The sequence below is a fragment of the Carcharodon carcharias genome, chromosome 3 (genome assembly GCF_017639515.1).
Source record: "Carcharodon carcharias isolate sCarCar2 chromosome 3, sCarCar2.pri, whole genome shotgun sequence".
Classification (NCBI taxonomy): Eukaryota; Metazoa; Chordata; class Chondrichthyes; order Lamniformes; family Lamnidae; genus Carcharodon; species Carcharodon carcharias.
Genome location: NC_054469.1, coordinates 15,495,482 through 15,509,764, shown reverse-complemented (window position 1 = coordinate 15,509,764; position 14,283 = coordinate 15,495,482). Strand labels below are relative to the sequence as shown.

Below are 14,283 nucleotides of genomic sequence, written 5' to 3'. Positions count from 1 at the left end.
AACTGGGCTAGTCATATAAATACTGTGGCTACAAGAGCATGTCAGAAGCTGGGAATTCTATGGTGAGTAATTGACTTCCTGACTCCCCAAAGCCTGTCCACCATCTACAAGGCACAAGTCAGGATTGTGATGGAATACTCTCCACTTACCTGGATGAGTGCAGCTCCAACACTCAGGAGGCTCAACAGCATTCCAAAAAAAGCAGCCCACTTGATCAGCACCCCATCCAGCACCTTAAATATTCACTCCCTCCACCACCAACACACACAACGGCAGCAGTGTGTATCACCTACAAGATGCACTGCACCAACTCACCAAACTCCTTCAACAGCACCTTCCAAATCTGCATCCGCTGCCACTTAGAAGGACAAGGGCAGCAGATGCATGGGAAAACCACCACTTGCACATTCCCTCCAAGTCACACACCATCCTGAACTATATTCCCGTTCCTACATTGTCGCTGGATCAAAATCTGGAAACTCCCTCCCAAACAGCACTTTGGGAGTGCCTACACCACATGGACTGCAGCGGTTCAAGGAGGCAGCTCACCACCACCTTCTCAAGGGCAATTAGGGATAGGCAATAAATGCTGGCCTAGCCAGCGACCTCTGCATCCTATGAAAAAAATTTTAAAAGGAGAAAAACCCCAGATTCTCCAGTTTCTCCATTTAACCTAAGTCTTTCATCCCTTATAAGTTCTAGTAAATCCCCTCTGCATCCAATGTAAGGGCTCTTCCTAAAGAGTGATGTCCAGAACTAAACACAATACTCCAACTGGTGCTTATCCAGAGTTGCATCAAGATTTAACATAATTTCCTTGCGTCTGTGAGCCAGGAGTCCTATATACTTGTTTTTACAACAGCCTTCTTGACTTTATTATACCACATTAGGTGTATGTACAGCCCTAGGTCTGTCTATTCCTACACTCCCTTTAAAATTACTCATTAGTTGATATAGCCTCTCCTCCTTCCGACTAAAATGTGTCACTTTGCATTTCTTCCTGGCAAGTCTTTCTTTGTTTCTCGAGTTCTACAGCAGTTTAAAACAATGCAAAAAGGTATTAAATTTGACTATTTCTATGCCCTATCCTCTTTTCTCTGTCGAGTGAGAAAAGCAATGGTTGGTATCCACCGTGTTCAAAAAAAAAGGGCGTTTCAGCTCCAAGTCTACAAATCAATGACCCCAACATTAATGTGGTCGAGACAATTTGGGAAAACTCATTAGAAAGTGTGAGTGACAGCTACAAAGGAAAAGCCAATGATCCCCAACCTAGACCCAACACAATCCAGCACGAATTCACAAAGGTAAAGGTCAGAAGTCTAATTTTCCATCAAGAATGAAATGCAAATGAATACATTACTCAATTACATCAGTTGGTGGGCTAGTCTATTTATTAGGTTCAGGGTCTGTAGGGACTCGGCACTGAATGCAGCACCTGGGTGGCAGTCTTGCAAGTGTCACTTCCTCAATGACAAGATCTGATGGTCTGTTTGGTAAGTGTGGAGAGGGAGAGCAATGGGGAGAGGGGAGCGGAGAGGAGAGGTCAAGAAAGAGAGTAGAGAGAGAGAGAGCAGAGGACTGACCAAAAAGGAGGAAAGCAGCGGAGAGGAAAGGGAGAGCAGAGAAAAAGAAGGGAAGGTGAGGGGGAAAAGGGGAAAGAAGGGAAAAGGTGAGGGGAGGGAAGGGGACCAGAAAGGAGGGGATAGGGAAAGGGATAGAAGAGAGAATGAGAAGAGAGGTGAGGGGAAGAGAGGAAGAGAGAAAGGGAGAGAGAAGGAAAGAGAGAGGAGAGGGGAGGAGAGGAAAAGGGAGGAGAAGAAAGGGGAGGGGAGGAGAGGAGAGGAACGAATAGGAGAGCAGCGGAGAGAGGAAAGAGTAGGAGAGGAAAGGGGAGGAGAGGATAGGAGGAGAGAAAGCAGAGGGGAAACAAGAATATGGGGAGGATAGGAAAGGAGAGAAGGGGATGAGAGGAGAGGAGGGGAGGAGAGAAGAGAAAGGAGAGGAGATTGGAGGAGAGGAGTGGGGAGTAGAGAAAAGGTAAAGGGAGGTGAGGAGGAGTGGAAATGGGATAGTGAGAGGAGACGGGAGGAGACAGGAGATGAAGGGAGAGGGAAAGAGGGAAAAAGGGAAGAAAGAAGAGGAATTGAGAAGGATGAGAGGAATAGAGGAGGAGGATTGGGAATGGGATACGAGGAGGGGAGGGGAATAAAGAGAGAAGAGGTGAGAAAAATAGAGGAGCAGAAAGGAGAAATGGAAAAGGTGAGGATAGAAGGTGGAGATGGGAGGAGAGAGAGAGACAGGGGAAGCTTATATTTCTTCAATATATTGTTGGCAGATGCTACATTTAAACAGTGATTTAAACAGAAACCTATATTCAGCGTTTAGTCTGTAGGGGGATATACATAGGCAAAAATTTGGCAGATGGAGTATAATGTGGGAAATGTGAGATTGTCCACTTTGGCAGGTAGAATAAAAAAGCAGAATATTATTTAAATAGAGGGAGACTGAAACATGCTGCGGTGTCCTTGTACATGAATTACAAAAGTTAGTGTGTAGATACAGCAAGTGATTAGGAAGGCAAATAGAATAATTGCCTTTATTGCAAGGCGGGGGGGGGGTGAAGAATAAAAGTAGGGAAGTCTTGCTACAACTGTATAGGGCAGCGGTGAGGCTGCAGCTAGGATATTGTGTACAGTTTTGGTCTTCCTATTTGGGGAGAGAAAAATTTGAATTGGAAGTAGTTCCGAGAAAGTTCACCAGGTTGACTCCTGGGAAGAAGGTGTTGCCTCATGGGGAAAGGTTAAGCAGGTTGGGCCGATACTCACTGGAATTTAGAAGAATGAGAGGCGATCTTGTTGAAACAGGTAAGATTCTGAGGGGGCTGGACAGGCGAGGTGCTGAGAGGGTGTTTCCTCTCGTGGGGGAATCTAGAACTAGGGGGCACAGTTATAAAATAAGGGGTCTTCCATTTAAGGTGGAGATGAGCAGAAATTTCTTCTCTCAGAGGGTCGTCAGTCTTTGGAATTCTCTCCCTCAGAGATCAGAGGAGGCTGGGTCATTGGATCTGTTCAAGGCCGAGTTAGACAGAGTTTTGATTGACAAAGGAGTTGAGGTGTTATGGGGGACAGGCAGGAAAGCAGAGTTAAGGCCGCAATCAGATCAGCCATGATCTTATTGGATGGCTGAGCAGGCCCGAGGGGCCGAATGTCCTACTCCTGCTCCTATTTCTTATGATCTTATGACTTTAGATAGATATTAGATTATAAGTGACATCACAGGAAAGCTGTGACCTGATTGGTTGGTAGGAAATCTGCAACAAATTTGAAAAAAAAATACTGTAACGCTAATTAATAAATTAATTATCTAAGTAGTGATGGCTGGGCAGGTGATGTGCTGTAGCTGTATGATGTGGGAGCTGGCAGATCCCATTGCGAGCCGCAGTGACCACATCTGCAGCAAGTGTTGGTTGCTGGAGGAACTCCGGCTCAGAATTGATGACCTGGAGTCCGAGCTCCGGACGCTGCGGCACATGCGGGAGGGGGAGAGTTACCTGGATGCTTTGTATCAGGGGGCGGTCACACCCAGTAGATTAAGTACCTCAAGTCCGGTCAGTGGTCAGGGTCAGCAGGGTGTGACTGCAAGTGAGGCAGGTAGAGGGATCCTGTGTTCAGGAACAGAGGAGCCTCAGTTCTTGACCTTGTCCAACAGGTACGAGGTACTTGCTCCCTATGTGGATGAGGAACAGGGCTGTAGGGAGGATGAGCCAGCTGACCACAGCACAGTGGCACAGGAGGCCATTCAAGAGGGGGGAGCAAAAATACAAGTGGTAGTTGTAGGGGATTCTATAATTAGGGGAATTGATAGCATCCTTTGTAAGCAGGATCAAGAGTCCCGCATGGTATGTTGCCTGCCCAGTGCCAGGGTGAGGGACATCTCTGACCGGCTTGAAAGGATATTGGAGAGGGAGGGGGAGGATCCAGTTGTTGTGGTCCACGTCGGGACAAATAACATAGGTAAGAGTAGGAAAGAGGATCTGTTTGGAGATTATCAGGAACTAGGAACTAAATTAAAGAAAAGGTCCTACAGGGTTATAATCTCCGGATTACTACCCGAGCCACATGCAAATTCGCATAGGGACGCGAGAATAAGGGAAGTAAACACGTGGCTAAAGGAGTGGTGTGGGAAAGAGGGGTTCCATTTTGTGGGGCACTGGCATCAATATTGGAACAGGAGGGATCTATATCATTGGGACGGTCTCCACCTGAACCGATCTCAGACCATGTTCTAGCAAAAAGGGTAAATAGGGTGGTCAACAGGACTTTAAACTAGAAAGTTGGGGAGGAGGGAAGGGTAAAACTCCAAGAAGTATGACTAATGGGAAACAAAGCAGCAGGTTAGAATGTTGGGGGGGGGGGGGGGGGGGGGGGGGGGGGGGGGGGAGGGGCAGGTGGATTCAACTTTATGGAAAATTATGAAAAAGCTGAAAAGAAAGGAGAGCCCAGGAGAGGCTATTAAAGTCTCCAGAACACAAAATAGGACAGAGTGTTTGGAAAGGGCTAGGAATATAACTTCAAGCACAGCAGATAAAGGGACGACAATGAGAAAGGGGACGGGAAATACAGGACTGAAGGTGTTGTATCTGAATGCACGCAGCATACGAAATAAGGTAAATGAGCTTGTGGTGCAGGTTGAAATTGGCAGGTATGATGTGGTGGGCATCACGGAGACATGGCTGCAAGGGGATCAGGACAGGGAGATAAATATCCAAGGAAAATATCCTATCGAAAAGATAGGCAGGTTGGCAGAGGGGTGGGATTGCTTTGTTAGTAAGAAATGAAATTAAATCCTTAGCAAGAAATGATGTAGGGTCAGATGATGTAGAATCTGTGTGGGTAGAGTTGAGGAACCGCAAAGGTGAAAAAACCATAATGGGAGTTATGTACAGGCCTCCGAACAGTCGTCAGGATGTGGGGCACAAGATACACCAAGAGATAGAAAAGGTATGTAAGAAAGGCAAGGTTACAGTGATCATGGGGGATTTCAATATGCAGGTAGACTGGGAAAATCAGGTTGGTAGTGGATCCCAAGAAAAGGAATTTGTGGAATGTCTATGAGATGGCTTTTTGGAGCAGCTTGTGGTGGAGCCCACTAGGGAACAGGCAATTCTAGATTTAGTGATGTGTAATGAGGCAGATTTGATAAGGGAGCTTAAGGTGAAGGAACCCTTAGGAGGAAGTGACCATAATATGATAGAATTTACCCTGCAATTTGAGAGGAAAAAGCTGGGATCAGATGTAACCGTATTACAGTTGAATAAAGGCAACTACAGAGGCATGAGGGAGGAGCTGGCCAGAATTGACTGGGAGTTGAGCCTAGAAGGAAAGACAGTGGAACAGCAATGGCAGGAGTTTCTGGGCGTAATTTGGGAGACACAGCAAAAATTCATCCCTAGGAAGAAGAAGCATACTAAAGGGAGGACGAGGCAACCATGGCTGACAAGGGAAGTCAAGGACAGCAGAAAAGCTAAAGAGAAAGCATACAATGTGGCGAAGAGCAGTGGGAAACCAGGGGATTGGGAAGTCTACAAAGACCAACAGAGGACAACTAAAAAAGAAATAAGGAAGGAGAAGATTAAATATGAGGGTAAACTAGCCAGTAATATAGAAGAAGATGGCAAGAGTTTTTTTAGATATATAAGGGTAAGAGAGAGGCAAAAGTGGACATTGAGCTGCTGGAAGATGACGCTGGAGAAGTAGTAGTGGGGAACAAAGAAATGGTGGAGGAACTGAATAGGTGCTTTGCGTCAGTCTTCACAGTGGAAGACACGAGTAACATCCCCAAAGTTCAAGAGAGTCGGGGGGCAGAGGTGAGTATGGTGGCCATTACCAAGGAGAAGGTGCTAGGAAAACTGAAAGATCTGAAGGTGGATAAATCACCTGGGCCAGATGGATTACACCTCAGAGTTCTGAAGGAGATAGCTGAAGAGATAGTAGAGGCGTTAGTGGTGATCTTTCAGGAATCACTCGAGTCAGGGAGGGTCCCAGAGGACTAGAAAATCGCTAATGTAACCCCCCCGTTTAAGAAGGGAATGAGGCAAAAGACGGGAGATTACAGGCCGATTAGCCTGACCTCAGTCGTTGGTAAGATTTTAGAGTCCATTATTAAGGATGAGATTTCAGAATTCTTGGAAGTGCATGGTAAAATAGGGCAAAGTCAGCATGGTTTCATCAAGGGGAGATCATGCCTGACAAATCTGTTAGAATTCTTTGAGGAGGTAACAAGTAGGTTAGGCAAAGGAGAGCCAATGGATGTCTACTTGGACTTCCAGAAGGCTTTTGACAAGGTGCCGCACAGAAGGCTGCTCAATAAGATAAGAGCCCATGGTGTTAGAGGCAAGGTACTAGCATGGATAGAAGATTGGCTGTCTGGCAGGAGGCAGAGAGTGGGGATAAGGTGACTAGTGGAGTTCGGCAGGGGTCAGTGTTGGGACCACATCTTTTCGCTTTATACGTTAATGATCTAGATGAAGAAACTGAGGGCATCCTGGCAAAGTTTGCAGATGATACAAAGATAGGTGGAGGGACAGGTAGTATTGAGGAGGTGGGGAGGCTGCAGAAGGATTTGGACAGGTTAGGAGAATGGGCAAAGAAGTGGCAGATGGAATACAATGTGGGTAAATGTGAGGTCATGCACTTTGGTAGGAAGAATAGAGGCATAGACTATTTTCTAAATGGGGAGAGAATTCAGAAATCTGGAGTGCAAAGGGACTTGGGAGTCCTAGTCAAGGATTCTCTTAAGGTTAACTTGCAGGTTGAGTTGGTAGTTAGGAAGGCAAATGCAATGTTGGCATTTATTTCGAGAGGTCTAAAATATGAAAGCAGGGATGTGCTGCTGAGGCTTTATAAGGCTCTGGTCAGACCACATTTAGAATATTGTGAGCAATTTTGGGGCCCGTATCTCAGGAAGAATGTGCTGGCCCTGGAGGGGGTCCAGAGGAGGTTCATGAGAATGATCCCAGGAATGAAAGGCTTAACATATGAGGAACATTTGAGGACTCTGGGTCCATACTCGATGGAGATTAGAAGGATGAGGGGGGATCTGATTGAAACTTACAGAATACTGAAAGGCCTGGATAGAGTGGACGTGGGGAAGATGTTTCCATTAGTAGGAGAGACTAGGACCCGAGGGCATAGCCTCAGAGTAAAGGGAAGACCTTTTAGAACAGAGATGAGGAGAAACTTCTTTAGCTAGAGTGGTGAATCTATGGGATTCATTGCCACAGAAGGCTGTGGAGGCCAGCTCATCGAGTGTATTTAAGACCGAGATAGATAGGTTCTTGATTGGTAAGGGGATCAAAGGTTATGGGGAGAAGGCGGGAGAATGGGGTTGAGAAACTTACCAGCCACGATTGAATGGCGGGGCAGACTCGATGGGCCGAATGGCCTAATTTCTGCTCCTATGTCTTTTTGGTCTTATAGATCCATTTTCATTGCTAGCCCTCAGCACCAAACTGGCAGCAGTCTGAACTTCCATGGCAGCTGTGACCTGAAAACTTACCTTGCTCCGTGACTGGCCAGAATTTTTTTCCCTCCTACCAGGGTTGGGGGCGGTGGGGATGCGGAATGGAGCTCCAGGGCAGAATCATCCCAGATTCGCACAAAATGCAAGAAGGACGTTTTACCCACTGGCCTCAATGGTGGCTTTTCACGCTGTAACATCCTGTTCCCAGCGCCTCCCACCTCACTAAGAATTCATCCCCAGGAAACAGGCCGGGGTAGCCTCTGATTCGCCCGCCCTGCCGTAACCTCAGGGCTTCGGTAACCCCGGGCGCCATATTTAAAGGCCGCCCCTGCAAAGAGCCGGCGCTCTTCAAGGGATAGGAAGCTGCTGGGAAGTGATGGCTGCCAAAGGCAAGAAAAGTGCTGCCTCCAAATTTAGCGACACCTCCCTCCAGCACCTACCGGACGCAGTGGAGGCCTACGGTGATATCCTCTACCCCCCCACCGGCTCTGGGTGGAGACCAGCAAGCAAGGTCACCAATCCAGCGTGGGAGATGGGGGCAGTGGTGGTGAGTGCCAACGCCCTGCAAAAGAAGACAGCCACCCAGTGCAGGAAGAGGATGAATGGGCTCATCCGTTCCACCAGGGTAAGTCACTCTTCTCATCCCTCTCAACTCACACACTCCCAAACCCATCACACATCCACAGGGATCTCAAACCTCAAGGGACAACACCACTAACTCTCACACACACCCTCACATCTCCATCAGGCTCATATCCTCTGGAGCTCGTGTCCTCATCCTGTCCATGGCTCCACTCACCACACAAACATCCCACACATCCTGCTCACACTCTCTCCATCTGTTTCCGTGCAGGAGAAGCTGGCTCACGTCAGCAGGGAGAGGTCCCAGACTAGGGGTGGAGTGGCCCATATTAGCCACCTCATTCACTGTGAGGTGTGTGCCATCATGCTGACTGGTGAGGACATGGACTATGCCTAGGGCGATGGCGAAGTCAGCAGTGAACACCCACATGAAGATCCTGCACCACATCATCCCTCTCTCAATGCAACTATGAGTGCTCTCTCTCCTGCTTTTGACTCTGCTGCCTTGCACTAATTATTTCTACTTCAGTTCACAGGGAGCTCTGGCAAGTGACTGACACCCTCAGCCAGCCAGTCCCTCAGCTCCATCCACATCCTCACCTCCAGCCAAGAGGAGAGCTCCTCCATTGAAGAGCTGGAAATAAGCAGCCTGAAAGACCCGTCACAGCGCTTTCCCCCACCCTCCACCAGCGCAGAGACACACACCTCGGTGGGACCTAGATCTAGAGCAGGCTCGGGTTCACAATCTGATGGGCACCGCACGGACACGTGTCCACAGCAGGAGGAGCATGAAAGCAGGTTCGGCCAAGCTCCCCGGCACGCCGAGGACTGCAGGGGAAGAGGCATCTGTGAGATCCAAGTCAGATGACAACCCTCTGGAATCAGCCTTCCAGCTCATCGTGGAGAGTCAGCATAAGGCGGGGGAACATTACAAAGAGCTGTCGGAAGCCCTCAACAGAGTGGTATGTGAGTCAGAGGAGTGCGTCTGGCTGCTCCCTGATGAAGTGGTGCCCAGGTGTGCGCGTATGAAGGTCTCCATGGGAAGGATGGTGGATGCCATGGAGACCCTGGTCCAGCAGAACGCAGAGATGTGTGCAGACCTGCACTCCATTGTGGGAGCCATGGGTGAGTTCCTGCAGTGGCAACGCAAGAGGGAAATGGGGCACCTCGACTAGAGTTTCCATTTTATTTCCATTCCCGTGCTGTGCCATTGCTGCAATGCCGGCACTCACTGCACATTTCTCGCTGTCCTGAGAAGGCAGTGGTACCGCTAAGAGGCTCGCACGGACATTTTGGGGCACCGTTAAGAGCCGACCAATGTTGGGGGGCGGGGCTGGAGTCACATCGACACCCAGATCGGGTAAGATTGGCAGAGCGGCAGCAATCCAGTGGGGCTTTTAATGAGAAAACAACGGTGTCATGGTCACTTTCACTGACACCAGCTATTGATTTCTACACTTTTTAACAGTGGAATTTTAACTCACTTTTAGTTGTTTATTATTGGTCTAGTGACATGCCCTACAAGCTATCATAACTACCTGGTCTGGCCTACATGTGACTCCAGACCCACAACAAGGATCCTTAACTGCCCTCTGAAATGGCCTAGCAAGCCACTCAGTTCAAGGGTAATTAGTGATGGGCCACAAATACTGGCCTTGCCAGCGACACCCACATCCCATGAAATAATTTTAAAAAATAACATTTTTGTCAGGTGTTCTGCCCCAGACATAATTATTGGGTCAACTCAATATCTCTGTGCTATAGAATCATCGAATCATAGAATGGTTACAGCACAGAAGGAGGCCATTTGGCCCATCATGTCTGTGTTTGCTCTTAGCAAGAGCAATTCACTCAGTCCCACTCTCTGGCCTTTTTCCTGTCAACTTGCAAATATTTTCTCCTCAGGTAATTGTCCAATTCTCTTTTGAAAACCTCGACTGAATCTGCCTCCACCACACGCTCAGGCAACACCTTCCAAATCCTAACCACTCGTTGCGTAAAAAAGCTCTTCCTCATGTCATTGCTTCTCTTGCCAATTACCTTAAACCGGTGCCCTCGAGTTCTGGATCCTTCTGCCAATTGAAACATTTTCTCCCTTTCTATTCTGTCCAGGTCCCTCGTGATTTTGAACGCCTTAATCCTCTCTTCCCCAAGGAGAACAGCCCCAGCTTCACCAAGTAACCGATGTTCCTCATCCTGGGCGTGGCGCTTTTGCATGATTAATACCCAGACATCCACAGAACGGGATTTGGCGGAAGGATCCAGAACTCGAGGGCACCGGTTTAAGGTAATTGGCAAGAGAAGCAATGACATGAGGAAAAACTTTTTTACGCAACGAGTGGTTAGGATTTGGAAGGTGTTGACTGAGAGTGTGGTGGAGGCAGATCACAAATTTTATGTGTGAGTACGCACATAACCCCTTAGTATTGGAGTATTCCAAGATCATTTACATTAGCGGAAGGGACATGCTGTTTGATACGATCCACCAGCTGTTGTGACATACGGCCTAGATACGTGCAGCATATAAGACAGGCCATATCGGCAGTCTCGTAAACAGGGCCCAAGCCATTTGCTCACCGTGTGAGCTTGGTGCCAAAATAGGGCTCTCCCTCAGGAGAATGGCTACTCTGACCAGATCGTTGCACTTTGTGTATCCTGCCAACTCATGAAGGAGCCTAAGGCAGCCGCATAAACTCCTGAAAAGTGCCCAGTCCACCTCAGATGACCTGGAAAGGTAAGGCATCTCAAAATTCTTGCTGTTTCATGCTGCTACACCTTGCAGTAAGAACATGAGTCGTATTCTCCACTAACAGGATGGTGTTGTCAAAGCCACAGAGACTTTCTGCCTCCCACACAAATCAGTAACATGGTGTATGAATGTCCGTTCTGGTGTGATGCCAGGTATATAGGCCGTACGTCCCAACAACTGGTGGATTGTATCAAACAGCTTGTCCCTTCGGCTGTTCAGAGCAGGCAGAGAACTGACCATAATCAACAAGACTGTGCTCGCAAAACTCAAAACATAGAGCGGAGACGTCCGGTCCTGTTGGTGGTGGGGGTCATGGCAGGTGGCGGGGGTCATAGTGGGCGGCGGGGGTCATATGGGCGGCGGGGGTCATGGTGGGTGGTGGGGGTCATAGTGGGTGGTGGGGGTCATAGTGGGCGGCGGGGGTCATGGTGGGTGGTGGGGGTCATAGTGGGCGGCGGGGGTCATATGGGCGGCGGGGGTCATGGTGGGTGGTGGGGGTCATAGTGGGTGGCGGGGGTCATATGGGCGGCGGGGGTCATGGTGGGTGGTGGGGGTCATATGGGCGGCGGGAGTCATGGTGGGCGGCGGGGGTCATGGTGGGTGGTGGGGGTCATATGGGCGGCGGGGGTCATGGTGGGTGGTGGGGGTCATAGTGGGCGGCGGGGGTCATGGTGGGTGGCGGGGGTCATGGTGGGTGGTGGGAGTCATAGTGGGCGGCGGGGGTCATGGTGGGTGGTGGGGGTCATGGCAGGTGGCGGGGGTCATAGTGGGCGGCGGGGGTCATATGGGCGGCGGGGGTCATGGTGGGTGGTGGGGGTCATAGTGGGTGGTGGGGGTCATAGTGGGCGGCGGGGGTCATGGTGGGTGGTGGGGGTCATAGTGGGCGGCGGGGGTCATATGGGCGGCGGGGGTCATGGTGGGTGGTGGGGGTCATAGTGGGTGGCGGGGGTCATATGGGCGGCGGGGGTCATGGTGGGTGGTGGGGGTCATATGGGCGGCGGGAGTCATGGTGGGCGGCGGGGGTCATGGTGGGTGGTGGGGGTCATATGGGCGGCGGGGGTCATGGTGGGTGGTGGGGGTCATAGTGGGCGGCGGGGGTCATGGTGGGTGGCGGGGGTCATGGTGGGTGGTGGGAGTCATAGTGGGCGGCGGGGGTCATGGTGGGTGGTGGGGGTCAGGGTGGGTGGTGGGAGTCATGGTGGGTGGTGGGGCTCATGGTGGGTGGTGGGGGTCATTGCAGGTGGCGGGGGTCATGGTGGGTGGTGGGGGTCATGGTGGGCGGTGGGGGTCATAGTAGGTGGTGGGAGTCATGGTGGGTGGTGGGGGTCATGGTGGGTGGTGGGGGTCATGGCAGGTGGCGGGGGTCATGGTGGGTGGCGGGGGTCATGGAAGGTGGCGGGGGTCATGGAGGGTGGCAGGGGTCATGGCAGGTGGCGGGGGTCATGGCGGGTGGCGGGGGTCATGGTGGGTGGTGGGTGTCATGGTGGGCTGGGGGGGTACAATTCGGCGTGAGGTGCAGAAATCAGTTTCACGCCGGCATGAAATCCGAGTGGGATCATCCGATGGTGTCCGCCATGGCAGAAGGCCAATCCCGCTGGAGGCCGGTGTGAACCCGATTTGCATCCCGGTAATGGGCTGTAAAGTTAGGCCCGACCGGAATCGTTCCCCAACCCCACCCCATCCCGCGTTCGATTTACCAGGGGGAAAACACACTGACCCAGAACACATCTGGACAACTCCTGACGTGCAGAAGTCGGGAGTGACCGTTAGGGCTTCGCTCAGATGGCGGACGTCCGAGGTGTAGAAGATGCTGGAGCCCAACAGCTACCGGACCCCTGGAGGGACACGGGCTTCGCAGGCTGGGTGGATCCTCATTGGCACGGCTCCACCACAAAGACCCACTCAGAAAATAGCAGGTCTCCATTGATGCTTCGGGTCTGCTTCAGAACATCAGGGCCTTGGCCATGGGCTGCTGTGGGTGATCAGCGAAGGGGAGGGGGGAGAGGAAGGTCCAACTGTGAGTGGGAGAGGGAGGTGACCTGGGAGGGACGAGGTTGGGAGGGGTGACAAAGGTGTCGGGGGGGGAGGTGAGGGGTGGAGTGAGGTGGGGAGGGGGAAGGAGGATGTCTGGGGGGAGGGGTGAGTACGGGTTGTAAGAGGGACTATGGGGGGGGAGGACAGTGTAACAGGGGAGAATGCTGCAAGTGAGAAGGTAGGTGTAAGGGGGGAGTTCGGGGGGGGGAAGGTGTCTGGGTAGAGGAGGGAGCTCAGGGGAGGGTAGATGCCCAGTGAGAGGGGGGAGTGCGAGGGTTTGGGGGTGTCCAGGGGGAGGAAGGAGTTCGGTGGGGGGGAAGGTGTCTGGGGGGAGGAGGGAGTTCGGAGGGGTGGGTGTCTGGGGAGAGGATGGAGTAAGGGTGGACGAGGGAGAAAGGATGGAGGAGGGAGTAGGGGGAGGATGTCCAAGTGAACGTGCAAGGAAGGTGTCTGTGCAGCCGATGACTGCCTCCTGGGGAGAGAACTGAGGGTGGCTGTGAGAGGAGCGGATGATGAGTGTGAGAGGGGGAAGAGGGAACCAGTAGGTTGGGAGGGTGAGGGTGTGTCAGTAGTGGTAGGAGCGATGGCGAGGGTGGTTGGTGGGGGTTCGGAAGCAGACGTGGACCTTGGGGGTGGAAAGGAGGAGGTCAGGGAGTTCAATGTGGATGGAGGTGGAATTTTCAGGAAGATAGGGTACGTGTGTGTTCATGTGGAATGACAAGGGTTTAAGGTGGGGGGGTGGAAGGTGATGCCAGGGGGGTCCATAGTGATGAGGGAAAGGACAGGGGAGCTAACAATAAACTTGACAACTACCATTTTGCAGGAATGGAAAGTGAGCAGAGCCTCGTGTTGGACGGGAACAGGTGCTGCTTGGGAGTGTGGTCATTGGGTGGGTGGAGATGCTGGTCAGCTCCGATGGACAACTGAAAGTGAACCCTAGCAGGCAGCATTGAAAATGCTCGGGACAGTGAGATAAGTGTGATGGAGGAAGGCTCCCTGTGTGTGGGAGAGTGATTGCATGAAACTCCGAAAGGCCCTGCCGCACACACACTTCTCCCTCCAGAGTCACTTGTGGTCTGGCTGCACACAGCTGAACTGCTGGTGTTGGGAGATATGCAGGGGGAGGACTAGCCATAAATGAAGCTGAAAGACACCATTACACATTATTCAGTGAAAGTATATTTCCAGATTATTAAGTGACAAAATGTGTTCACCTTTGCAACCTCTTGTGATCAAAATTTATTAACTTTTCTAGGCCTACCACTTCTTCTAGGTGCTGCCCTGACATCCGCAGCAGGGGTGGAGACACCCTGTGCAATGGTTGGCCCTGTTACCTCTGGTGACTTCTGTGTGCATCCTCTGGAAATCCAGGGCCTTGAGGGCCCCAGCTTGCTTGG

The 14,283-nt window shown here is 51.1% G+C and overlaps 1 long non-coding RNA gene across 1 annotated transcript in view; it reads right to left on the bottom strand.

The window, feature by feature from the left end:
* Positions 1-10,299, bottom strand: part of LOC121275771 — a 47,491-nt gene extending 37,192 nt beyond the window's left edge. Inside the window, exon 1 of the long non-coding RNA XR_005942561.1 lies at positions 10,144-10,299. This is a non-coding gene — a long non-coding RNA (uncharacterized LOC121275771). The remainder of the gene's footprint in view (positions 1-10,143) is intronic.
* Positions 10,300-14,283: the final 3,984 nt, after the last annotated feature.